The 15,882-nt window shown below is 46.7% G+C and overlaps 1 long non-coding RNA gene across 2 annotated transcripts in view; it reads right to left on the bottom strand.

The window, feature by feature from the left end:
• Positions 1–7,534: 7,534 nt before the first annotated feature.
• The window catches only part of LOC147573447 (uncharacterized), a 35,790-nt gene continuing 27,442 nt past the window's right edge, over positions 7,535–15,882 (bottom strand). For both annotated transcript variants that reach the window (XR_015244786.1, XR_015244785.1), the window contains one exon: positions 7,535–8,508. This is a non-coding gene — a long non-coding RNA (uncharacterized LOC147573447). The remainder of the gene's footprint in view (positions 8,509–15,882) is intronic.

Here is a 15,882-nt window from a genome sequence, read left to right as displayed (position 1 = left end):
TTGCTTCTACCCCACCCCCCACCGCCCATGCATGTCATCGAACTGGTAGAAAACCCGGCAGATGCCATCTCAACTGAATGATCACGATGAGTAATATGATAAGTCACGTTATCCTGCACGGGGCTTCACCTCTGTGGTATTTTCCCTTCAAACCCGTAAGCCCTGTCTAATCAGGAGAAAACAACAGATAAGCCCAAAATGAGAGACAGTCTACAAAATACCTGACCAGTACTCCTCAAAACTGCCAAGATCATGAAAAGCAAGGACAAACTAAGAAACTGTCACAGAGTGGACCAGGTTCAGGGCACATGGTTAGGAAATGCAATCCTGGCTTAGATCTTGGAGGAGAAAAAGGACGTTAGTGAGAAAACTGGAGAAGTCTGACTAGAATTTATAGTTTGGTTACTAACATTGTACCCATGTTAATTTTGTGTTTTTGACAGTTGTACCGTGGTTATATAAAATGGTAACATTAGGGAGACTGGATGAAGAGTCTGCAGGAAGTCTGGCATAGCGCTGGAGATTGGGATGGTCCTGGAAAGGAGGATTGACTCTAAAGGGCACAAGGGAATTTTTTAGAGTGATAGGAATGTTACATATTTTGATTGTGGTGGTGGTTACATAGACATACACATCTGTCAAAACTCATCAAACTGTACATTTAAAATAATTCTATTGCATGTAAATTATACCTCGAGGAAGTAGGGTTTTTTTAATTTTTAAAATCTAAATTTTAATTTTAAATTTAAAAAAATTCAAATCCATTTTTAAGTCACTGCCATACATTAAAGCCTTCAATGGCTTCCCATGACACATAAAACCCCAAATCCTAACTTGGCCTACAGAGCTCTGGTGTCTGTGAACCACCCCACCACACCAAGTGTGGCCTCACCTCAGGACATTTGCACTTACAGCCCCCTCCACCTGGAGTGCTCTGCCCCCAGATCTTGTTAAGCCTGGCTCCCAGGTGTCAATAAAATCTCAGCTCAATGGACCCCTCCTCAGAGAGGCCTACCCGGAGCTCCTGGGGCTCTCTCTCTCTCTCTCTCTCTCTCTCATTACCCTGCTTTGTCATCCCCATCCCTATAGCATTGGCCTACATAACTTCTTCCCACTGAAAAAATTCAAAATAGATTGTATGGTTTTGCACCAAGAAGCACTGAGAAGCGGTGCCTCCTTCTTTTTCTCGTTTTTACACCCATGACACTCACAAAGACCATGACTGAGATGTTGGGCATGCGTGATTGTGAATACGATTCTGGGTGGGCCTGAGACTCCCGAAGAGAAGGGAAGCCATGAAGAAATGATTCCCATTTCCACACATGAGGACCAGGACATATGAGGACTTCATAACACAATAAAGCAATGCTCTGCCTCACATCCTTAGTTATTTAAAGACCGATTCAATAAGTTGCATTTAGAGACTCTTTAGGGAAATAAAGAAGAGATTTGGTCTAGCAGGATTCAAATGCAGTCGGTAAGCCCAGCACCCAAGGAGCAGAGGAACAGCTCCTGGCCCAGCCCGCCCCGCCTGGGCACAGATCAAAGCTGATAGCTGGAGTCTGTTCCAGTTTCCAAGGAGTGTGCTCTTTATAGCCCCCTGGAGCCATACCTGGGTGTGGGCAGCATCAGACGCTGGCTGAAGCTTGACTCAGCTTCTGTAATTACCTATTTTGGTGGGAAGCCAACGGCTGGGGCACCTGCTCTAGAAGCTGGAGTTTTTCTATGTTGGTGTGAATCCCTAGAGCTGACAGCACAGTGCAGCCTTGCAAATCTGAGCACCATATCTTCAGGTGGCAGAGCCGGCTAACGAAATTCCAAGTCCCAATTCTACAGTCATGGCATTTCCCAGTCGGAAAGGGCAGAGAGATCACCAGCCCCAGCTTCTGACCATCTAGCCCCTATTTGAATACTTCCCGTGATTGAGATGCTCACAGCTCACATGGAGGCCATTACTTTTAAACACGATTCTCAGAAATCTCTCACTGACATTATGTGCATAAATATTTTTATATGTTATACATATATATCTTTTATATAAACTTACATAAATAGTCTCTTACTCATTATATTAGACTGACCTACGTATCAGTCTCTCTGTAGAAACAGACAGATTGACTACATGACCTTTGGGGTATTTGAAGATGTATCATCTTCCCTCCGTGGCTTCTTTATGCCAAACACCCCCAGGTGGACCCTTCAAGGGTTCATTGGGGTGTGTGTGTTGGGGATGGGCATGGAATTCCTAGTTCCCATACCCACCAGGGCACACTTTACCATGACTCTTTGCTTGAGGAGACTGCAGACGTAATATATTTTGAGCCCTACCCGCTCCCCACCCCCCCACCACACACACACACAGAAGTCCTTTCCCTCACTTGTGGAATTGTCCAGCAGGGACACCAGGAAACAAAGATCAGGGCTATTGTCTTGAAAAATAGACAAAAGCAAACTGGCCAAGGTACAAAGGCTTGACGGGACACAGAGTCATGCTCAGCCAGGATTGTGAGAAACTCAACCAAGAGACTATTAACAGAGGTGTGGGCAGGACTTAGGAAACCAACACGGGATAAGGAGGCAGCCACAACTACCTGTCATGGGCTGAATTGTGTCCCCCGACCACCACCAAAAAAAAAAAAAAAAAAAAAAAAAAAATGTATGTTGGAGACCTAACCCTCAGGACCTCATAACGTGACCTTATTTGGAGAGGGTCTTTGCAGAGATAATCAAGTTAAGAGAGGTGGTTATAGTATCATAATCCGTATGACTGGTGTCCTTATAAAAGGGGGAAATTTGGATACAGACACACACACAGAGAGAAAGCCATGTAAAGAGATGAAGGCAGAGATCAGGGTGATGCTTCTATAAGCCAAGGAGTACCGAAGATGGCCAGCACACTCCCAAGAAGCCAGGGGAACCCCTCTCATGGCCCTCAGAAGGAACCAGTCCTACAGAGACCTTGGTGTCACACTTCTAGCCTCCAGAACTGTAAGAGAATAAATTTGCTATTGAAGCCACCAGTCTATGGTGCATTGCTATGGCAACGCTGGGAAACTAACACACCACCCCTAACCTTCTCCAGAGAAGAGAGCTGCGTCCCAGGAGCACCTGGCTGGAGCTACATTCACAGAGGTGGCAGAGCCAGGAGGAAGCTGAGCAATGAAGAGCCTCACCACTCTCTCCTCCTACCCTCCAGCCTCCTGCGTGGCCTAAGCCAGTGGAAGCCCGCAGGCAAGGGAGGTGGGAGAAAGTGCCTGGAGGGGCTCACTGTCCACACCTCTTACACCTATCTGGGTATCCCCTCCGCAGATACAGCAGGAAGGGAAGTCAGGAGAGCCTGATCCAACACTTTCATCTGACCTCCTCCTTCCCCAGGAGGGAGTTGACAATGCAGCCATTATAATGCAGAATCGACAGTCCAATTGGATGATGTGGATTCTCAGTGCGCAGGTGCCTGCTGAATACAAGGCTGCTGCCTGTGACATCATTGCTGTCTTGTGCTTCCACTGGTGCACCCCAACCGCTTTAGAACAATGGCTTCTCGGGGCGCCTGGGTGGCGCAGTCGGTTGAGCGTCCGACTTCAGCCAGGTCATGATCTCGCGGTCCGTGAGTTCGAGCCCCGCGTCAGGCTCTGGGCTGATGGCTCAGAGCCTGGAGCCTGTTTCCGATTCTGTGTCTCCCTCTCTCTCTGCCCCTCCCCCGTTCATGCTCTGTCTCTCTCTGTCCCAAAAATAAATAAACGTTGAAAAAAAAAATTTTTTAAAAGAACAATGGCTTCTTGAAAGATTTTATTACTGAAGAGGTAATACTTTGATATCGTATCCAATTAAAAGATACAAAAGCATAAACACGAAGATGTGGAGAAATCGGAACCTTCGTGCCCTGTCGGTGGGACTGCAAAACGGGGTGCAGCCGCTGTGGAAAGCCGTATGATGATTCCTCAAAAAATTAAAAGGAGAACCACAATATGCTCCAGAAATTCCACTTCTGGGGATTATACCCAAAGGAGCTGAAAACAGGCACTCAAACAGCTACCTGTACGCCAGTGTTCAGACAGCATTATTCACAACAGCCAAACAGTCCCAGTAGCTACCAGTAGACGAATGGATAAATCGGCAAAATTCCTACCGTGGAATAGTATTCAGCCATAAAAAGTACCGCATCCGTGCTTCCACGTGGAGGAGGCTTGAAGGTATTAAGCCAAGTGAAATGAGGCAGACACAAAAGGACAACTATTGTATGATTCCACTCACATGGGATACACGAATAGGCAAATATATCGAGACAGAGGTTCCAGGGGGAGGGGGCGGAGGAGGCGGAGTGGGGAGTTATTGTTTAACAGGATGAGGAAAAAGTCCTGGACACAGACGGTGGTGACAGTTAACCCCATGGATGTGCCTAATGCCACCGAATTGGATATTTTAAAATGGTTAAAAAGGTAACATTTAAGTTATGTGTATTTTGTCACAGTATAAAAGAGTGTATTTTTAAAGAGTACGCAATGAAAAGGAAGTCCCCCTCCCGCCGCAGTCCTTGCCATACAACCCCCTCCTTGGAGACCCTCCTAAGACCAGGTTCTGACTCTCCTTCTGAAGACTGGAGTTACACAGGTAGGTGCTCTCCTCCTGAACCCTTCTCCCTAGCTTCTGTTCACTCCATAAAGGGTGGCATACTAGACACATGGCTTTATATTTTGCTTTTTGCGCTTAACAATATGCTTTGGGGAGCATCCTTGTTCTTCTGTGTCTCCCTCTCTCTGCCCCTCCCCCCCTCGCACGCTGTCTCGCCCTCTCTCTCAAAAATAAGTATTTTTTAAATTTTTTAAAAATTAAAAAATAAGGGGCGCCTGGATGGCTCAGTCGGTTAAGCGTCCGGCTTCGGCTCAGGTCGTGATCTCGCGGTCTGTGAGTTTGAGCCCCGCGTTGGGCTCTGTGCTGACAGCTCAGAGCCTGGAGCCTGCTTCGGATTCGGTGTCTCCCTCTCTCTCTCTGCCCCTCCCCCGCCCATGCTCTGTCTCTCTGTCTCTCAAAAATAAATAAACATTAAAAAAATTAAAAATTAAAAAGAATGGTAGAATTTCAGAAACCCGCCAAGTGTGTGTATTCGTGAGGACAGGGTGGGGATACGATCTCGTCAGTCCGGCTTCACAAACGTTTATGGAGGCCACACCAGGAGAAAGGTCCCTTGCTAGATGCTGGTATAATAATAGCCGACAGCTATAAAGCTCTTACCATGTGGCGGCTACTGTTCTTTGCACATTAACTTACTTAATCCTCAGAACAACCTTATGATGTAGGTGCTATTATTAATTAGTCCCGTTTTACAGGTCAGTACTGCCGGGCATGAAGAGGTAAGTAACTCGCCTAAGATCCCATAGCTAATTAGTGATGGAACCGGGGCTGCACCCAGAGTGGGGCTCTAGGGCCCTTGCTCTTGTGCAGTCCTGATGCTGCCTCTCGGGCATGCAAACATTTACAGAATTTCATGCCAGCCCCGGGCTTCCTACTGAGAGAGGTATAATGATGCCTTAGACATAAGCCCCATGCTCAATGAGTTCATGGCTGCAGCAGGGGCAGAATTACCCTAATACAAGGCCAAGAACTGATCAGTGTTAAAAGAGGAACAAATCGAATGTTCTGGATGGTGGAGGAAAGATGATGAGAAATATCTTGTAGAGGACAGGACATCTGAGAGTAAAGGGAACCAACAGTAATGGACCAGCCATCCCACACCGGCCACTTCATATGTTGAGTCCTCCTGATGACCCTATCACTGACCCCATTTCACAGACCCAAAAAACTGAGGGTCCCAGAGATGCATTAAAGTGGTGAAGCCAGGAATCCTCTCCCAGGATCAGCTATAACTCAGAGCCAGCAGCCTCTCTGCGGTGAGGTGCCAACAAGGTGTTCCCAAGGCCAGTGACATCAGCCCTCCTGTGTTGGGAACGTGTGGGATCTTTAGTCAGCCTAATGTGAATTGTGGCCAATTAACAAGCCAAAAGCACTTTGAAGATGACACAGTGCATGTAAAGGGCCCGTTCCCACAGATGGCAGTCAGTGAGGCAGGACAGGGCGGTTTGGGGTGAGGATTATGGGGGGACAATGTCTCAGCAAGGCAGGAATTCCTGGGGCAGAGGAGCCAAGAGGGAGGAGGTTGAGCTCATCAGCCAGGCTGGGCTCCAGGAGAAACCTCACTGTTTCTAGAAGGATCAAAAGGAGTCTCTTAAGAGGTCCTGGGAAGCTGCAGGCCTCTGGCCACCCTCCTAAAACAATGATGTGAATGGGGGCATCGCGCATGCTGCTCAATCGATGGTCACCACACACTGGCCTCTCGCCAGATGCTTATATAAAGTATCAGCAGAAGGAGACACAAAAACCAGGGAACAGTTGTTGCCTCAGAGAGAACTGCAGGGCTGGCTCAGGGGAGGGAGACAGACTTTTCACCGCACACCCTTGTGCTTCCTTTGAATTTTGAACCATCCAACTGTATTATCTCTTCAAAAATAAATAAAGCTGAAATTCTTAAATAAAGATGATCAGAGCATATCGCTGGGGAAAGAGAAAGGTTACAGAGTAGCTGGTTGGATGTAATTTAATTTCTATGTTCTAAAACCCTACGTGTGACACCAATAAGGGAACACACTAACATCACAGACCTCCTAACGGGATGCACTGAGGACCCGGGATCACTTCCGTGGTGTTGCTGCCCTAACTGCCAAACCTGAATCTACTCCTAAGGACGTGTCAGGCGAACCTTGAGTGGCCCGGCCTGTACCCCTCCAAAATGTCAAGGTCCTGAAAGAAAAAGAGGCAGAGGACCTATTTTAGACGGAAGGAGAATAGACACCCATGGCGACTAAATGTAACTGTGTGGTCCTGGATCGGATCCTGGAGCAGAAGAAAAAATTGCAGTCAATGACGTTGGTGAGACAATTGGCAAAATTTAAGTCAAGACGTGCAGACTAGATAATGGTACTGTGTCAACATTAAATTTCCAGATTTTGTTGATTATAATATGGCTGTATAAATTAATATCTTTGTTTTCCAGAAATACATAATGAAGTATTTAGCAGCAAAGGCTCAACTTACTCTCAAATGGTTAATACACATATATATTAATATGTATATATGTATTACATATACATATATATTAACATGTATATATATGTATATACATTAATATGTATATATATGTATGTACATAGAAAGAGAGAGAGAGAATGATAAATGTGGCAAAATGCACATCTGGGTAAAAGATATATGAGAGTTCTTTATACTAATCTTGTAAGTTTTCCTTAACTGTGAAATTAATTCAAAAACAATAGAAAGATATAAGCCGAAATCTTATCAGTGCTTATTAGTGTGGCGGGATTGCCATTGAGTATTTTTTCTTTTTGCCCATCTATACTTCCCTCGTTTTTTTCTTTCCTTCCTCCCTCCCTCTCCCTCTTCTCTCCCTCCATCCCTCTGCCCTTCCCTCTGTCCCCCCTGCTCCCTTTCTTCCTTCCCTCCCTCCTTCCCTCCTTCCCTCCTTCCTTCCTTTCCTTTTGAAAAAGTAATATGGTAAAAGTCATTCAGCCTAGTTCTTTTCATTGTTGTTGAAGTGATCTCTACACCTAACGTGGGGCTCAAACTTACAACCCTGGGATCAAGAGGCCATGTATGCTCTACCAGCAGAGCCAGCCAGACTCCCCTTTGGTAAAAGCAATTCAAATGCTATAAATGCCTATTCCAGCATAAGTCTGCCTCCTCAGCTCCCCAGCACCCCTCGCAGAGGTCACCACCACCATTACATGTTTCTTGCGTCTCCTTGCAGATGTATTCTGTCCATACACGAACGTGGACTGTCTAGGTAGCCTCTCCTTGCTTTCTCCCCACAAATGGTGGCATCTCGTATCTTGATGTGCACACCATTCTGTACCTTGCCTTTCCTCAGATAACACTATGTATCTTCATGATCCCTCTATATGAAGACATATTTTTAAGGGCTGCCTAGAATTTCATTGCACTGCTGTGTCATGATTCTTTGAACCAATCCCCATTGTCATGGACAGTTTAGTCCTTTTCCAATCTTTTATAAGCAAAATTACAATGAATTGTACCCACTTCTTTGTGCACAATGTGTAAATAAATACATAGAGAGGATAATCTCCTACAAGTGGAGGTGCTTCCTGGAAGCACGTATGCTTTCACATTTTGAAAATTTTTTTTTAATGTTTTTATTTATTTTTGAGACAGAGAGAGACAGAGCATGAATGGGTGAGGGTCAGAGAGAAGGAGACACAGAATCTGAAACAGGCTCTGGGCTCCGAGCTGTCAGCACAGAGCCTGATGCGGGGCTCGAACTTATGGACTGCGAGATCATGACCTGAGCCGAAGTCGGCCGCCCAACCGACTGAGCCACCCAGGCGCCCCTGCATTTTGGATGCTGTCGTGGTTGGCCCACAGGATGCGCACATCTGGTTCTCCACTGCCTCCGCACACCGCACGCTTCACATTTTTGGATCTCTGCCAATCAGATAGATTTTTTTTTTTTAAATGATATCTGGTTGTAGTTCCAATTTGCATTTCTATTATGACAAGCATAGATGGTATCTTATCATTTTCTCTAAATGCCATTTGTATTATTCTGTCATCCCTCCCTGCAAGTATATGAATGATTTAAATTTTCTACCACAGACCTAACCCTCCCACAGAGATACCCGTGGCATTAATCCCAGGCTGAGCCCTCTTTGGACCCCTCTGGGGACTGAAAAGAAGAGGATCTGTATCTCCTGGTGCATCTGGACCACAGCCATCCCAGGGACTCCAGTCTCCTTTTGTGTTTACTAGCTGTAAACCAAGGGCGATAATTTACCATGGGAGCTGGGAACGTGACTCAGCTCAGGGTTGGGCAGCCCCAGGCTCTCTGACCAGCCAGCCCCTGGTGCCTGGCCCATGAAGGCCTGATCTCAGAGTTTGCAGCGTGCCCCCTGCCCCTCCTCAAAGAACAGAACTTCTTAGTCCCTCTGAGTTTCTGTTTTCTCCCCCAGTCTTTGAAAAGCTGTGGTGGGAACAGAACACTTCATTCAAAGGAAGTCCTGAAAGGCCCTTTTGTGGTGCATCCGGTCCAGGAACCAGCTCAGTGTTCTCTGAAGGAAAAAAGACTTGAACAAAAGCTGGCATCCTAGGAACCCTGGAGGTCAGGCCCTCGTTAATTAGCCACTGGCGTCCCTGCCTCATTAGTATTCAAACACAGGCAGAACACAGCTTCTGCCCCTCCAAGCTTTCCCTTAAACCTCCTCCATGCAGAGATTGATGTTAGAGGTGGGATTTTTTTTTCCCCTCCATCACTTGCAAGATATCCACAGATAGGGGCTTTTTCTACCTCAGGACCTGGCTGAGGGGGACATGGCCAGGTTGTCAGTCATTATCTTGATCACGCCCTTCGTGTAGACAGAGCCCCAGCTTTGGAAGCAAATGGACTGATGTTCAGATTCCCCACTCTACCCCTTTCTGGCTGGATGACCTTAGCAGATGACCTCTCGGGGCTAGTGTTCTCCCTACAATTATGGATTTACAATAGTACCTATTGTTCAAGGAAGGTGCTGGTGTCTTGGGACACAGAAAATGTGCAGAAAGGGGATTTGGAGATCACAGAAGAACAGAATGAGAAGGGATTCGTTTGCCAGGCTTTTTCTTAGAGGAGATCAACCCAAGGAAATAACCACTGAGTTCTAAAAAAAAAAAAAAAAAATGCAATCAAATCCTAATACTTCCTTTTGAGTTGAAATTCAGAAACTTCTTATTATGCTATTACCTTCAAGGTAAACAATTAAAAAGTAAAAGAAATAAAAAAGTAAATCCTCGCCCTCGCTGCTAAGGCCCCATGTGAGCAGGCCTCTGTCCACCTCCTTGTCTCCAATCTACCACTCAACCTTGGACTGTGGGGTGTCGGCAGAGGCAGGGGCACGAGGGCAGGCCATCCCGAGATGGGCCACATTGGCATGAAGATTATTTCGAGCTGAAGGCAATCAAGACCCTATGGGCTCAATAGAAACTTTTGCCCCTCCTTTAACTACCCAGAAAAATCTAAATTGGGGGTGTTTTTCAGAACAAGGGTTATTACCAGAGATAAATTTTATCTGAGTCACCCATCTGTATGGCAGGGGCAACATCTAATTACCGAACATCTGCTTTTCTTCTTATCGCCCTTTGAAGCGCACTCCTTTGCCCTGAAGTCCCAGGCCCCTACCCACATCTCTTCAGTTCAGGATGACAAACGTACCTCATTTTGCCTGACCATTTTGGGAATTCCCATGTGTGTATGGATTCCCCACCTGTACGTCATTAAATTTAATTTCCTCCTATTCATCTGTCCCAAGTCAATTTGATTCTTAGTCCAGCTACAAGGACTCTTGAGGGGACAGGAGTTCTTGCTCCCCGACAGCTCCAAGACCGTGCCAGTGAGCATCTCTCAGTGTGTGAATGCTCAGGGTTCCCTTATCCCTCCCCTAGCCCCTGATGGTGGAAGCCCTTTCGACCTAGACTTTCTCCCACCCTCTCCTCTCCACTCTGGCTGACTCTTGCTCAACATTCAGGTTTCAGCTGAAACATTCACTTATTTAGGATGTGCAGGGGCCCGAACCCCTGAATGGGTTATTTGCTCCTACAACCCTCTCTCTGCAGGTTCTGTCTGTAGTTTCGGACACCCTGTTTTCCTTGCTAGCTGCTAGAACCACCAGGATGCATTCCTAGAGCTGGCACTGTGACTCACTGTGACTGGCACCTGGAAGGGGCTTGTGGAATATTTTGGCAAGGAAGAAGAGGGGAACATATTGGGGAAGGAAAAGATAGGTTGGAAGGGAGATGTGGATGTACCGATGGGCTTTCTGGAGTCCCACAGCAAAGGGCAGCCATCTACTCGCTTCCCGCCTGGGTAAAGCCCCCTGGAGATGAGGAGAGGTTGGGACACACACGTCTATGGCACTTGAAGGAACAAGCCCTTTGAAATCCCCTTCTGAACTTTGCTGGGTACTTCCTCTTAGAAGCTTCAAAGTGGTTTTCAAACCCTAATTACCCCACACACTATGGCCCCAGGCAGCCGCCACACTGGGCCTCGATGTTCCTGTTTGCAAGTTAGGAAACTGAGCCCCAAAGTTAAGTTCTTGCCCGGGGCTCGAAGAGGAAATCAGCCTGAAAGGTTGTTGCCGTTCTCAGGAAACTACCCAACAGAGGAAGAGCTGGAAGCTGAGGGTACTTTGGGCCTCGGTTTACCTATACGGGTGAGGGGACCCTCACTGCTCTACAATTCTTTAATTCCCTACTGTGCATTTACCCAGCTCAGGACTTATAATGAGGCAGCCCAGGCAGGCCACATGCGGCCCTCAAACATGTGTTATGATTGTCTTAGGGTTTGTTTTTTTTTTTAACAGAAGATTTTTATAGCAAAACTGAAATTTGAGGATTCTCTTGAAACATCAAAAGGTCTGGAAACACTGGCCCCACAGATTCCATCTCCACTAGGTGTAAGGCTAGCTGGAGCTGGGCAGCAGCTACCTCCTTTGCACAGGGCACATGTTCGCCAATTTGCCACAGACCCCAGTGCCCCCTTTTGTCTCTGACCTGGCTTCCTTCACTCGTTCATGAAACCCGCTGAGCCCTCTTGGCAATTGAATCAAAGCTCTTGTACTGCCTCTTCCACCTTAGTTACTACTACCTCTGGCTGCACTGGCCTTCTCTGGGTTTCTTGTAAAAGCCAAACTCTTTCCAGCCACAGGACCCTTATATATGCTGTTCTGTCTGCCTGGAACACTCTTCCCCCACAACTCTCCGTTGAAGGGTGGCTTCCTCTATCTGAATTGGGTTCCCCTTAATGTATCTATAGCTATCTCCCAGGCCGCATCACAACTTGTACTTATTCATGAGTGTGCTTACTTGCTTGTCTTCTGTCTCCCCTATTAAAATACAAACTCCTGGAGGGCAACAAAAACTCAGTGTTATTGACTGCTGCCTCTGCAGCATGCAGCCCAGAACCAGACAAACCTTGGGCACTTGGTAAATGTTTCTGGCGTGAACGTGTGAATGAATGCATGAATGGGACCCTGGCAGGCCCAGTGGATGTCCATCCAGTGATAAGTAGCCAGTCACCCTGCCAGGGGTTGGTAAGTAGATGCTGTTTTCCCAGTTTCCTTGTGGCATTCGCTCAGGCACATGTGCTCCCTTTTCCAGAAGCCCTGGGATAAAAAGTGAGCGAGAACACTTCAGGGGGGGTTTTAAAAGTATTTATACCTGGATACATGTGTCAGGCAAGGACAGATGACTAAAGCAACCAAAGAAGACGCCAAGATGACAGTACAAAGTGAGGCTTCTTCCAGATGCAGAAAAGGAGGCTTGGCTTCAATTAAATCAGCAAGTCCCAAAGTGGATGCAGAGAGGGGGGATGATGGACACCAATCTCAACAATCACGAAAAGGAGAGCCTCCCTTGAAGTTTAAGAGTTTAAGGCAAAGACAAGCCACCTCCCTCATTCTACTTTATGCAAAGGACCTTATGATGTCTTCTGCCCAAGACACAGGATGAGTCAAGAATAAAAACAGGTTTAAGGAAGCATCCGATTGCTAGGGGACAGGTCAGAGGCGGGGTTGGAGGCCCATTTACAACCATGTGGTCAGTGTTTGGTGATGTCGAATGAATAAATGACGGCATGAATATTGTAGATATCCAATATTATAAGATGCCATATTGCATGCCTCTCCCCCCAGGTGCCCAGCAGATCCTGGCCAAAGCAAGAGTGCTGGGCAAAACAGATTCAAACGGTCATTCATTTGGTGTATCTGGTATCTCCAAGCTGTACCTAACTCGTATTAAAAAGGTTAACCTTCCTGTCTCTCTCTGTCCCAAAAATAAATAAACGTTGGAAAAAAAAATTTTTTTTAAAAAAAGGGGCGCCTGGGTGGCGCAGTCGGTTAAGCGTCCGACTTCAGCCAGGTCACGATCTCGCGGTCCGGGAGTTCGAGCCCCGCGTCGGGCTCTGGGCTGATGGCTCAGAGCCTGGAGCCTGTTTCCGATTCTGGGTCTCCCTCTCTCTCTGCCCCTCCCCCGTTCATGCTCTGTCTCTCTCTGTCCCAAAAATAAATAAACGTTGGAAAAAAAAAAAAAAAGGTTAACCTTCCAGGCTGGGGAGTCAGCCACTGAAAGGGGGTCGGCCACAGGGAAAGTTACAGGGTGAGGATGGTGAGGCTGAATAGATGTAAGCATTCAGGTTTGGCATCTCATATTGGATGAATGGAGGGGGTCTCCAGAGGTGGGGGGGTGAAGGGATGAGGTGGCGTGAACAGGTATCGCCAGCTTCTGGTCAAGAATCCGCTCCCAACATCTCAGATCCCAAGAGGGAACAGCTCCTCATCGTTGGCCATCCCCCAGCTTCTCCCAGCCTCCTGCAGCATCTCTCCCCTCCATATCCCAGGAAAACAAGAGAGATTGGCCAGAGGACAAACGTGGCACTTGAGGGTGGCTGGGGGCTGGAGAAGCGGAAAAAGGCAGCAGATTTTTGCTCATCACAAAAACAAACACACAAAAAAACCCTAAAGAAAAAAAGAAAACCCATAAAACTTTACTAATAATGCTCCCCAAAAGGGAATAGACTACTGCCTAAGGTAATGAGCTTCCTGTCACTGGAAGAGTACAGGTGAGACCCTGGAAGCCATTTTCATGACTCTTGTAGATGGGATTCCAGCCAGCATCAAATAATGTTCTTATCTTGGTGGCTGTAGGTGGGAGAGTTCTCAGACTCCCTGATATTGTAGGCAACATTTTTTCTGTATCTTTTGTTTTTCTTATAGAAAGTGTTGATGAGTTTCTTTAGTTTCTCAAAAGGGTTTATGACTCAAAAAAGATGAAAAATTATTCAGAGGAACTGATGAGGTCACCATTTCCCCAACCATTTCTGATTCTGCACATCAGAATCATCTGAGGAGTTTAAAAAAATATGGGGTGCCTGGGTGGCTCAGTCGGTTAAGCGTCCGACTTCGGCTCAGGTCATGATCTCACAGTGTGTGGGTTTGAGCCCCACGTTGGGGTCTGTGCTGACAGTGCAGAGCTTGGAGCTGATTTGGAGTCTGTGTCTCCCTCTCTCTCTGCCCCGCTCCCACTCACTCTCTCTCTCAAAAATAAATAAACATTAAAAAAATTTTACAAAAAATATGAGACCCTCCCCAACTCCCACTCCGAGCTTACTGAACCAGAATCCCCCAAAATTTGTGTTTTTGAAGAGCTCTTACTGGATGATTCTGATGCCCTCAACCAAGGACTGGTCTGAAGTCTCTAAAAAATAGTAACCAAAGGCCTCCGTGAATTTTAAGTGATTTTTCACCCCGAAAGTTTTAGAATTCCAAGACAGAGGTCACAAAACAGGGCCCCGTGGGCTTCTCTGGCCTATGGGGGTGTTTTAAAATAATAAACAACTTTGGCCAATGTTTAAAAATTGGAATAGTTCTGGGTGTGTGGATGGCTCAGTCAGTTAAGTGCACAACTCTTGATTTCGACTCAGGTCACTATCATCACAGCTTGTGAGTTCGAGCCCCAAGTCGGGCTCTGCACTAATTGTACAGAGTTTGCTTGGGATTCTCTGTCTCCCTCTCTCTCGGCCCCTCCCCCACCCCTCACTCGCTCCCTCTCTCTCTCTCTCAAAATAAATATTTACAAAAATAAAAAAATTGGAATAGTTCACACACAATTCAAATTTTCAACTTCTATAAAATGCAATGAATTTCTCCTATAAATCTCCTATAAGAGAGCTAACAAAATTTGACCCTAATTTGCAAATCCCAATATTTGATTGAAGCTTATTGTGTTTGCCACAGTCCCCACCACTCCCTATGGCATACAATCAGCTTACTTTGCTCTTAGGAGTTAACTGCCTAGCCCCTGCAGGCACTTAAGTTTGAGACCCCTGTTTGGAGCTTCCCCAAAAATTCACCAGCCTAAGAGATTGTTGACTCCAACGTATTTCCCAAATTGAGAAGAAGGCTGTCTGCTCCTGGCTGAGCTGGGAACTGAGGGGCCACAGGTCTCCACTTTCCCCAGCCCTCTGCCTCCCACCCAACTGACATCTAGGAGTTGTCCTTCAACTCTGTCCAGCACCAGGCCAAGGACTTCAAAGCCACACTAGATCCAAATTGAGTTGACACTAATCCTCTTTGGCCTCGGCCTGTTTTCTTCTGCCAGGCAGAAACTTCCCGCCTCTGCTCGCTTCCTATTAAAATTAACAAGCGTTGCAAGCAAGCATCAAAGGCAGGGTTGTGTCTTTAATATTCCAGGCAGGCCCAGGCTGTGATCACAGCCCCTCCCCCATCTTCTTCTCTTCCAACTGAATTGGGGAAAATGGTTCGGCTGAGAGTGCCAGAATCAGAACATTGGCCATCCTTGTCTGTTTGATATTTGCACCAAGGAAAATTCCAGGGCCAGCAGAACATCTTCACAGCAATTTTCTTCAAAGTGCCCTGCAAAAACTGGCCAATTATTTGTAAGAGGCAGCCTTAGAAGGGTATGTTATTATCCCCATTTTACTGGCAGGGAAACAGAGGTCAAATGGCCTGCCCCAGCCAGAGAGAAAGAGAGAGTGAGATGGATGGAATCAAAGCATAAATCAATGTTCATCTGAGACTCACACAGACCTGTGTCTGGTCCAGGAATTCTAGCACACCCAGGCTTTCATACCCGGCTGGGTTGTCGTGACCACCCCTCCTGGTTCTCATGCTCGGCTTCCCAGACCTGAGCTGTGTGAAGACAGTAGGTCAGTAACCCCACAGGCACTGACGGAGGGGGTAACAAGTTCTGTCATCAGCCCTCTACCACGCAGGAAATGACTGTGGAGACTAATGATCCTCCTTCCATACAACC

The sequence above is a fragment of the Puma concolor genome, chromosome E2 (assembly GCF_028749965.1).
Source record: "Puma concolor isolate L17-30 chromosome E2, mPumCon1.1.hap2, whole genome shotgun sequence".
Classification (NCBI taxonomy): domain Eukaryota; kingdom Metazoa; phylum Chordata; class Mammalia; order Carnivora; family Felidae; genus Puma; species Puma concolor.
This window is presented reverse-complemented; position numbering and strand designations above follow the sequence as displayed.